General features: G+C 34.6%; 1 pseudogene; it reads right to left on the bottom strand.

Moving 5' to 3' along the window:
* Positions 1 to 4,723: 4,723 nt before the first annotated feature.
* LOC144227435 (spliceosome-associated protein CWC15 homolog pseudogene) lies at positions 4,724 to 5,369 on the bottom strand (annotated as a pseudogene).
* Between the last annotated feature and the right edge of the window lie 6,864 nt (positions 5,370 to 12,233).

Raw genomic sequence — 12,233 nt, 5'->3', positions numbered from 1 at the left:
CGAATATGCACCTGAGGTCATAGTGGGGCTCTGTTTCCCACAGGGCTTTATCTAAGGAGCCTAAGCTGAAATCAAGAGTTGGACACTTAACTGACTGAGCCACCCAGGCACCCCTAGAAGCTTTCTAATTTGATGATTCCACTTGATTATTTTTCATTACGTTGTTTTTGCTTTAGGTGTCATCCAAAAAAATCATGACCAAAGCACATGTCAAAGTTAGCGCCTATGTTTTCTAGATGTTCCACATTTTCAGGTCTTACATTTAAGTTTTTAATCCATTTTGAATAAATTTTCATTAATGGAGTAAGATATGGGCCTATTTTTATTTATTTATATACAAATATCCAAAACGATACTTTCAGGGATCATTTCTATAGTTCGTTATATGTAAATACCCAATTATCCCAGCACAATTTATTAAAGAAACTATCCTTTCTCCATTGAATGTTCTTGGCTCCCTTGTTTAGTATTAGTTGACCGTATATGCTTGGATTATTTGGGGCTTTCAATTCTATTCCCTTAGTCTATTTGTTTGTTTTTATACCAATATCATACAGTTTTGATGACTCTGCCTTTATAGTATAGTTTCAAATCAGAAAGTGTAATGTTTCCTGCATTTTCTTTCTCAAGATTTCTTTAACTATTTAAAGTCTTTTGTGATTCCACATAAATCTTAGGAGTGTTTTTCTACTTCTGTAAAAATTTCCCATTGAAATCTTGATAACGATTTCATTGAGTCTCTACATAGCTTTGGTAGTATTGACATTTTAACAATATTAATTCTTCCAATAAACACAGGATAACTTTCTATTTATATGTATTTTCTTTTATTTCTGTCATCAGTGTAAGTTTTCAATATTCCATCTGTAAGTTTACAGATATTCCATCTCCTTAAACAAAAGTATTCTTAATTTTCATTGTTTTTGATGCTATTTTAAGTGGAATCAATTTCTTTATTTCTCTTTCAAAACCTTTCTTTTTAATATATAGAAACACTACTATTTTTGTATATTAATTTTGAGTTGTGAATTTTACTAAATTTGTGGATTATATCTAAGAGGTTTTTGGTTGAGTCTTCTGGATTTTCTGTATATGAAATTATGTCATTGGCAAATAAAGACAATGTTACTTCTTCATTTCCAATTCTTTATTATTATTATTATTATTTTATAGAAAGAGTGCACACACAATAGGGAAGATGAGGCAGAGGGAGAGGCTGACTCCACACTCAGCACGAAGTCCAATGGAGGTCTCAATTCCATGATCCTGGATCATGACCTGAGCCAAAATCAAGTCAGTCACTCAACCAACTGAGCCACCCAGGTGCCTGAACACATGTAAAACCCTTTCCTTTCCAATTCTGATATTTTAAAATTATTTTTCTTGCCTGATTGCTTTAGTTAGGACTTCTAGTACTATGTGGGAATTCTTTTCTTGTTCCTGACCTTAGAGGAAATGATTTCAATCTTTACCATGGAGTGTAATATTAGTTGTGAGTTTGTCTTCTATGGCCTTTATTATGTTTTTGTCATAAATAGATGTTGAATACTGTAAAAAGCTGTTTTACATTTATTGAGAAAATAATGATTCTTCTCTTTCATTCTATTAATGTGATGTATCACATTGATTTGCATATGTTGAACCATCCCTGCATCCTTGGGATAAATCCCACGTGATCATAGTGAATGATCCTGTCCTGCTTGCTGTGATGCTAAATTTATTTTGCCGGCATTTTATTGAGAACTTTGTATCTATATTCAGCAGAGATGTTGGCCTGTAGCATGTTTTTGTTTGTTTGTTTGTTTGTTTGTTTGTTTTGTGTTTTTCCTTTAGTAGTATCCTCTTTGAATACCAGAATAATGCTAGCCTGGTAAAATAAGACTGATAGAGTTTCTTACCCTTCAAATTTTTAAAGAAAAGTTTGAAAAAGATTGTTGTTAATTCTTCCTTAAGGGTTTGGTTAAATCCACCAACCATCTAGTCCTATGCTTTTCATCATGGGGATATTTTTGTTAACTGATTCAATACTCCTTACTAATAATCAGCTTATTCAGAATTTCTATTTCTTCCTGATTCAGCATTGGTTGTTTGTAGGTTTCCAAGAATTTTTCCATTTCTTCTCAGTTGTATAATTTGTTGGTATACATTTGTTCATAAGTAGCCTCTTATGATCCTACAAATTTCTGTGGTGTTAGTTGCAATGTGTCTTTTTTGTTTATAGTTTTGTTGATTTGAGTCTTTTCTTCCCTTCTTGGCTGATCTCCATAAAGGTTTGCCAATTTTGTTTATCTTTTCATAGAATCAACTCCTACATTAGTTAAGGTTTTTCTTTGTTTTTCTGTTCTTTATTTCACTTATTTCTTTTCTAATTTTTATTATTTACCTCCTCCTCCTCCTCCTCCCCTTCCTTCTTCTTCTTCTTTTTTATTTCTGAGAGAGAGAAACAGTGTGAGCAGGGGAGGGTCAGAGAGAGAGGGAGACACAGAATCTGAAACAGGCTCCAGGCTCTGAGCTGGATGTCAGCACAGAGCCCAACGCAGGGCTCAAACCCACAAACCGTGAGATCATGACCTGAGCCAAAGTCAGACGCTTAACCAACTGAGACATCAGGCGCCCCTTTACTTTCTTCTTCTAACTTTGGGCTTAGTTTGTTTCTCTTTTTGTAGTTCCTTAAGGCATAGAGTTAAGATTGTTTATTTGGAATCTTTTTTTGCTTTTTAATGTAGGCTTTTATTGCTATAAACATTCCTCTTAAAATTTTTTATTTCATTTTATAATTTCTGATAATATTGTGTTTCTATCTTTTTAAAGAAATTAAAAAATTTTTTCCTTTAATTTTTTCTTTGATTTATTGTTTATTCAGGAGAGTACTATTTAATTTCATGTGTTTGTAATTTTTTTTTTAGTTGCCTCTTAATGATTTCTAGTTTCACGTGATTGTGAGCAGAGAACATATTTGGTATGATTTCTACTTTCTGAATTTACCGATCTGTTTTGTGGCATAACATATGGTATAGCCTAGAAAATGTTCCATGTGAGTTTGAGAAAAATTGAATTCTGCTTTCATTGGACAGGCTGTTGTGTGAATGTTGAGGCACCCGGGTGGCTCATCAGTTGGGCATCTGACTCTTGATTTTGGCTCAGGTCATATCTCACAATTTGTGAGATTGAGCCCTATGTCGGACTCTGTGTTGACTGTGTGGAGCCTGCTTGGGATCCACTCTCTCCCTCTCTCTCTTCCCCCACCCCATTCACTCTTTCTGTCTCTCTCTATCTGAAAATAATAAGCATTAAAAAAAAAAACAAGGATGTTCTGCATATGTCTACAGGTCCATTTGGTCTACAGTGTTGTCCAAATTTCTGTTTTCATATTAATTGTCTCTCTGAAAGATCTATCCTTTGCTGAGAGTTCTCCTTTCAGCTGTTAGTTTTTGCTCTATATATTTAAGTGCTCCAATGCTTGTTGCAAAAATATTTACAAATGTTATATTTTCTTGATATTTTATCTCTTTCATTGTTACATCATAATTTTCTTTGTTCTTCTTTTTTTCCATTTTTAGTTTAAAGTCTATTTTGTCTGATATTGGTATAACCATCCCTGTTTTTTGGTGTGCTTTTGTTTTTGTTGTTGTTACCATTTGTTTGAAATATCCTTTTAAACCCTTTATTCTCAGTCTATGTGTGTCTTTAAGGCTAAGTAAATCTCTTGTAGATAGCATAGGTCAGATCTTGTTTTTTTAATCTATTAAGCCATTCTTTGTCTTTCAGTAGCAAAATTAATCCATTTATATTTAAAGCTATTATTGATAAAGGCCTACTATTGTCATGTTGTTAATTGTTTCTTAATTGTTTTGTAGACTCATTTTTCCTTGTTTCTTTTCCTGCTGAGTTTTTATGTATGTTTTGATGTATTTAGTATCAGTATACTTTGAATCTTTTATCATTTTTTTGTAATTACTATAGGATCTTTCTTTTTGTTGACCATGAAGTTTACATAAAATATCTTAAATTTATAACATCCTATTTTTTTATTGATAAAAACTTAACTTCAATTGAATTTATAAACTTTATAACTTTACTCTCCATATTTTAGGCTATTGCTTTTACAATTTACAGGTGCTTTTTTTGTATTGTGTAACTTAATAGATTATTGTAGTTATGGCTCTTTTTAGTATGTTTTTTTTTTACTTTTGAACTAGAATTATAAGTGTATTACACACCTTATTATGATATTGTAGAATTTAACCATGTCTATATATTTACCATCATCAGTTTGATTGGTGCTACCTCTTTATGTTTTTATGTTATTTAGTGTTCTTTTATTTCCACTCAAAGAACTCCCTAGCACTTATAATGCAGGCCTGGTAGCAATAAACTTCAGAATTTTTTTCTTGGTATGGGGAAGATTTATCCCTTCTTTTGTTTCTCAAAGACAGCTTCACTAGGTGTAGAACCCATGGGTGACAGTTATTTTCTTTCAATGTTTTGATTACGTCATCTCATTCTTTCTTGATCTGAAAAGATTCTATTGAGAAATCCACCAATAGTCTACAGCAGTTCCATTATATGTAATTCTCTCTCTTCTCTTGTTTCTCTTCAAGTTATTTTTCATTTATATTTAATTTTTTTCTTACATTTACAGTCCTTAATTAAGCACATAAGACTCTACTATTTAATATATTTCTCCAGAACTTTTAGGGAAATTCAGATCGCAGTGTGTTATTTACAAATACCTTGTCTTTTTTTTTTTTTTTTGATCATTTACAACTTTTGCACAGATCTTGAAAACAACATTGTCACCCTACCTTATTTTACCTTTGAAGTTGGCCTGAGGCTGGGATGGACCAATGAGATGAAGGAGAGGGTTTCCATTCAAAGTGTTCTCCATATGTATTCTTCCGTCTTCAGCTTTTTGTTCTTGTTCCTCCCTAGATTGTTTTTCACTCTTTCTTCTATAATGTTTTCTAGTTCTGTAAGAATTGCTGCAGAATCATCATCATCACTTTCCTCTTTTAAATCTTCATCTTCATATTCCTCATCAGTTAGAGAATCATCTACATCAAGGTTGACAGCAGGAATATGGTCTGTCCAAGACTTCTTTGATGCTGAAGAGGAAGTGGTATGTTCTCATGTTGGACAATTGCTATTTTTTTTTCTTGCAACAGCTCACTCTCTCTTTTCCAACTCTCTCCTGAAGTCACAGTTCCAAACTTCTTCAGGGGCATCCTGAATAGTTTGTCTATATTTTATCCTTGTATGAAAAAGTAGATCTCTACTCGAATACTGTCTTGAGAGTTGGCTCAAATCACCTCTCCTTTTCCTTTCCCACTTCTCACAAGTTAAAAACCTGGCCTAGCTGTTGTTGCCATATTGTATGCTCCCAGAAATCTCTGTGCCTGTTTTTAACTTTTTGACAATTTAATTATAATGTGTCTTGGTGTATCCCTGTTCAAGTTCAACCTATTTGAGGTCTTTTGGGGCTCATCAATCTGGATGACCATGTCACTACCCATGATTTGAGAAGTTTTCATCTCTTATTGCTTTAAATATACTTTCTTTTCCTTTCTCTTTCTCTTCTCCTTCTGAAATTCCTATAATGTGAATATTGCTTCTTTACATTGTGTCTCATAATTCCCATAGGCTTTCTTCACTCCTTAATGCTTTCTTCTTTTTGCTCTTCTGATTGGGTAATTTCCAGTGTCCTATCCTCCAGGGCACTGACTCTTTATCTTCTGTATTGTCAAGTCGACTTTCGAAACTCTGTTGAATTCTTCATTTCAGTTATTGTATTTTTGAACTATGGGATTCCTCTCTTTGCTTGTTTAATGATTGTTATTTCCTTCTTGAACTTCTCGTTTTGTTCATACATTATTTTCTTAGTTTTGTTTAGTTGTCCATGTTTTCTTATAATTCATTAAACTTTTTAAAGATGATTATTATAAATTCTTCATCTAACTTTTCATAGATCTCCGCTTCCTTATGGTCAGTTATTAGAGTTTTAAAATTTTCTTTTGGTGGTGTAATATTCATTTGCTTTTTCATAATCCTTAATTATTTGCCTTGGTATCTTCTCATTTGAGTAATCAGACCCCTTTTACAATTTACAGACTTGCTTTGGCAGAGAGGCTTTTTACCAGTCAGCAGACTGGCAGTTTGGGTCTCTAAGTGTGTCTGCTAGTAGTGTCCTTGCATATTTGAGTCTAGCTCTCATGATATATATTTGAGGGAGGCATCTGTTTTAGCTCTTAGGATAAGAAGAGGGACTATACCACTAAGAAAAATTGGATAGGAACGCTTGCTTCCTTTCCTACTAGTGAGGCTGCAGAATGGGCTCCATTGTTGTTTGGATTCTCTTATTAAGCTTACTATATGGTTGGGATTAGGTACTACATTCAGTAAAAGATGGGGCTATGAGATATCTTCCTTGCCCCGGCCAGGTAGTAAGATGTGTCACAGGGGCTACGTGATTCATTATTTAGGGATGCAAATCAGGCCAGAGTGTGCACTGGATTCTCTAGTCAACTGAAGTTACTGGTTTTGCTCTATAAATGGGGAAAGTCATGTGCTGTGCTTTCTCAGCTATATATAGACTGGTTGACTGGGCTACACAGCTTCCCATGTGCTCTAGGTAGGCTCCCTGATTGAACATGCTGTATTCAGTGAAGTCTGTATTCAGTAATAAGACTGCCTATGGATTAGATTTTTTGCCTGTGTACAGTAAGATAAGCAACTCTAATGCTGATAAAGCTCTTTGCTGTCTCAATTCAAGCTGACCTACACTCCAAATATTCTGGTCAAACAAGACCTTGGCTTTGTTTTGTAAACTATCCACTCCACCTGCCTTTCTCTAAGCTTGAACACTGCTGTACCACACAACTTTCAGCAGTTTTTGCCAGTCTTCTTGTTACATGAGTCTGGAAGACACTTTTAACAGAAGGTGAGGCTATGTCTCAGCTTCTTTGCCAGAATGGGAGGGGGAGAAACCCCTCTAGGTCACTCTCAAATTCCAAAACAGATTCTCCACTTCAGAGTAGCCAGTAGCTACCCTCATCATAGGCTATGAATTATTCTGCCATGGTAGATTGCCTGCCTTTACGTAGCATAAGAACCCACTATGTCCTGTACTGGCTTTCTTTTGGGTGAAATTAACTCTGCCTGCCAGCATCTTGGTGGATATACTACTGGGTGGTTCAGCTTCCAGGAGTTGTTTTCAGCCCTTTTGATCTATGAGGTCAGAAGACACTCTCACAGCAAGTCGGTTCTGTGATTCAGTTTCTTGCCTAGTCATGGGCAAACTGGGTTCTAAGGCCAGTAATACTCTTTAGTTAAGAATCCAAGTCAGGCAATAGTGTTGGAAGTCTTAGCCTCAGCAATCAGACAACACAAAGAAATAAAAGGCGTCCAAATTGACAAGGAGGAAGTCAAACTTTCACTCTTCATAGACAACATGATACTTTATGTAGAAAACTCAAAAGACTCCACCAAAAACTGCTAGAACTGATACATAAATTCAACAATGTCACAGGATATAAAATCAATGCAACGTAAATAACTTGCATTTCTATACACCAATCATGAAGCAAAAGAGAGAGAAATCAAAGAATCAATCCCATTTACAATTGCACCAAAACCCATCATATATTTAAGAATAAACCTAACCAAAGAGGTGAAAATTTCTTTTCTATACACTGAAAACTATAAGAAGCTTATGAAAGAAATTGAGAAACACACACACACACACACACACACACACAAATGGAAAAAACATTCCATGCTCATGGATTGGAAGAACAAATTGTTAAAATGTCAATTTTGCATATTCCATGCAATACATATCAAAAAAAAACAAAAACAAAAACAAAAAACCGGCATTCTTCACAGAGCTAGAACAATGCTAAAATGAGTATGAAACCAGAAAATACCCTGAATAGCCAAAGCAATCATGAAAAAGAAAACCAAAGCTGGAGGCATCACAATTCTAGGCTTCAAGCTGTATTACAAAGCTATAATCATCAAAACAGTATGGTACTGGCACAAAAACAGACACATAGATCAATGGAACAGAATAGAGTACCCAGGAGTGGACCCACAATTGTATGGACAACTGATCTTTGACAAAGCAGGAAAGAATACAATAAGGAAAAAGACCGTCTCCTCCGCAAATGGTGTTGGGAAAAATGGTGTGGGAAAACACAAAAATAAACTCAAAATGGATGAAAGACGTAAATTTAAGATAGGAAGCCATCAAAATCCTAGAGGAGAAAACAGGCAACAGCCTCTTTGATCTCAGGCATGACAACTTCCTATTTGATGTGTCTCTGGAGGCAAGGGGAAAAAAGCAAAAGTGAACTATTGGAACCTCATCAAGATAAAAATCTTCTTCACGGTGAAGGAAATAAGCAGAAAAACTAAAAGGCAATTGATTGAATGGGAGACGATATTTGCAAATGAAATATCAAATAGTTAGTGTCCAAAATCTATAAAGAACTTATCAAACTCAACACCCAAAAAGCAAATAATCCAATGAAGAAATTGGCAAAAGAATAGACACATTTTCAAAGATGTCCAGATGGCTAAAAGACACATGAAAAGATGCTCAACATCACTTAGTATCAGGGAAATATAAATCAAAACCACAATGAGATACCAACTCACACCCATCAGAATGGCTGAAATTAACAACTCTGGCAGCAACAGATGTTGGCAAGGATATGGAGAATGAGGAACCCTTTTGCTCTGCTGTGGGAATCCAAACTGGTGCAGCCACTCTGGAAAACAGTATGGGGTTTCTCAAAAAATTAAAAACAGAACTACCCTATGACCCAGCAATTATACTACCAGGTATTTGTCCAAAGGATACAGGAGTGCTGTTTCAAAGGGGCAGATGCACCCCCAAGTTTATAGCAGTGCTAATGACAATAGCCAAAGTATGGAAAGAGCACAAATGTTCATCAACTGATGAATGGATAAAGAAGGTGTGGTATAGAAATATATACAATGGAATATTACTGAGTATTCAAAAAGAATGAAATTTTGCCACTTGCAACAATGTGGATGGAACTAGAGTGTATTATGCTAAGCGAAATAAGTCAGTCAAAGAAAGATAAATATCATATGGCTTCACTCATATGTGGAACTTAAGATTAAGAAAAAGATGAGCATAATGGAAGGGAAGAAAAAATATTATAAAAACAAAGAAGAGGACAAACCATAAGAAATTATTAAATATAGAAAACAGACTGAGGGTTGCTGGAGGGGTTTCGGGAGGGGGGATGGGTTAAATGGGCAAGCAGCATAAGTAGGCACTTGATGGGATGAGCACTGGGTGTTATATGTCAGTGATGAATCACTAAATTCTATTCCTGAAATCATTATTACACTATATGTTAACTAACTTGATGTAAATTTTAAAAAATTTTAAAAAGAATTCACTCTGGAAGATCTACATTCTGCCACATTTCCTGGTCAGATTGAATAAAACCAGATACTGCAGATGAATAAAACCACTAGCTAGGATTACTGCAGATATGAACTCAGGTCACCCAGATCCACATGTTAATTGTTTCTATTCCACTCCCACTTCTCTGACACAGTCAAATTCTCAGTGGTTGTGAAGTTTCTCTACAATCACTTTAGTGTTAGAGCAGAATAGAGGCTCCTACAAAGTGACCCCATTGCTGGAGCATCAGGGAAGGTTGTCTTCTCTTTATTCTCTTTTCCCACTAGAGAAACAAGATTCAGGGGAGACCTCTTGATATGGTGGTTCACTCTTCTGGAGAGAGGCATTGTGGTCAAAGTGTAGCTGCTTCTGTTACCTTCTAAGGTAGTCTGTGTTGGTCTCTGTATTGGGGGAGGGTGCGTCAGCCTCAACCCCATGTTCCGCAATTTTCTTAGTGCTGTTTTGTCTTGAATAGCTGTCAGTTGTTCCTCTTATTAGGAAGTGAACAGTCAGAAACAACCCTTTTCATTATAATGTTAATATCCATACAATACTCTTTGAATGACAAGTTTAATATTTTTAAAACTATATTTGTACCTACTTATATTAAAAAGATCAAGGTTTCAAGAAAATAGTTTGGGAAACTTGCAACTAGGTAAGATAAAAGGAAGCAAAGGGAAAAAATCAACATCACTACAGAAATTCTTATACAAGTCACAGTCCTACCTCGGCTCAACAATACTGAGATTTCATTTATTATAGAATATTTATAATTACCTTATAATAATTATTGTTAATTATTATTATAATTAATTTGTTATAAAATTATTGAATAATATTCCTCTTCCCACCTAGTCACTGTAACAACAAGGCTCCAGTATACCCATAGTGGATTATAGCTTGAAGAACAATAAGATGTAGACTGTTTCTTAGTAAGAATCTTTAGGGTATCCTAAGGTCAAGAGGAGAGATAAAAACAAGGACCCAAGAATTTGAAGACTCTGGTCCCAATAGAATCAGCAAATACTAAGGACAACCCAACTCCCAGCCAAATTAGCATTTATCTTTATGCTAAATACCTATATAAATCAATTCCTATTACCCAATAGAAAAATGTCTGCACTTTAACAACAAGAAAATTACAAGACATGCCTACAGTCAAGAAAAAAACACATTCTGAATAGATAAATTAATCATCTGAACCAGATTCCAAACTCAGATATGACACAGATGTTAGAATTATCAGACAGGAAATTTAAAATATAATAATAAAATATCTTAAGGGCTCTAATGAGAAAAAAAAGTGTGTGTGGGGGGGTAATGAAAGCATAGAGATGGAAACTGTAAGAATGAATTAAAATATTAAAAATTAAGGGTGCCTGGTGACTTAACTGGTTAAGAGTCAATTCTTGATTTCAGCTCAGGTCATGATCTCACAAGTCTCATGAGTTCGAGACCCACATGGGCTCTGTGCTGACTACAGGGAGCCTGCTTGAGATTCTCCTTCTTTCTCTGCCCCTCCCCTGCTTGCATTCTCTCTGCCTCTCTCAAAATAAATGAATAAACTTTAAAACAATATATTAAAAATTATACACAAAAAAATAAAAAATATTTTGATGGGATTGTCAGTAGACTATACACAGCCAAAGCAATAATAAGTGTTCTTGAAAGAAGATCGATATAAACTTCCCAAACTGAAATCCAAAGAGAAAATAGAATAAAAATAACAGAACAGAACTGTAAATATTACGAGATAGTAAGTTTCTAAAGGTATTATATATGCATAATGGGAATATCAGGATATGAAAGAGAGGATAGAATAGAATAAATATTTGAAGTGATAATGACTGAAAACTTTAAAAATCAGTGACAGATACCAGATTACAAATCTGGAAATCCAAAGAACACCAAAAAACAATTACCCTTTCTCCCACACACTCCCTCATGAAAGAAAGAAAGAAAGAAAGAAAGAAAGAAAGAAAGAAAGAAAGAAAGAAAGAAAGAAAGAAAGGAAGGAAGGAAGGAAGGAAGGAAGGAGAAGTATATATAGGCATATTATAATCCAATTGCAAAGATAAAAGTTTGAAAGAAAGCAAAGCAAATAAAAGTTACATAGAGAGGAACAATGATAAGACTTATAGCAGGTTTCTCATCAGAAGCAACCAAAAGGAGAGTGTAGTGAAATATTTCAAGTGTTTCAAATAACCCCACAAATTAAAAATCGTATATCCAGTGAAGTTGCCCTTAAAAAGTAAAAAGAAGGGGCACCTGGGTGGCTCAGTCAGCTAAGCATCAGACTTCGGCTCAGGTCAAGATCTCACAGTTCTTGAGTTCGAGCCCTGAGCAGGCTCTGTACTGACAGCTCAGAGCCTGGAACCTGCTTCAGATTATGTGTCTCCTCTCTCTGTCTGTCCTTCTTCCACTCATGCTGTCTCTCAAAAAGAAATAAACATTAAAAAAATAAGTAGAAATAAATATTGTCTCAGCAAAATAAGGGCAGACATTCAGTGCCAGCATATCTGCTCTGCAAAAAATGTTAAAAGAAATTTTTCAAGTAGAAGAAAAATGAACTTGGATATATCCTAAGGAAGGGAAGTGTATCAGACAAGTAATAAATGAAAATAAAACAAAATCATTAATACTTCTGATTTCTTAATTGATTTAAAATATAACTGTTTGATGCAATAAGAGTAACAGTATATTGAGTGATAACATATGTATAAGTAAAATCAATAACAAAAATTTCACAAAGGACAAAAGGGAGAAATTGGAGATATTTAGTTGTAATGTAATT

The sequence above is a fragment of the Crocuta crocuta genome, unplaced genomic scaffold, assembly GCF_008692635.1.
Source record: "Crocuta crocuta isolate KB4526 unplaced genomic scaffold, BGI_CrCroc_1.0 scaffold72, whole genome shotgun sequence".
Taxonomy (NCBI): domain Eukaryota; kingdom Metazoa; phylum Chordata; class Mammalia; order Carnivora; family Hyaenidae; genus Crocuta; species Crocuta crocuta.
The sequence above is the reverse complement of the archived record's forward strand: the minus strand, read 5'-3'. Positions and strand labels throughout refer to the sequence as shown.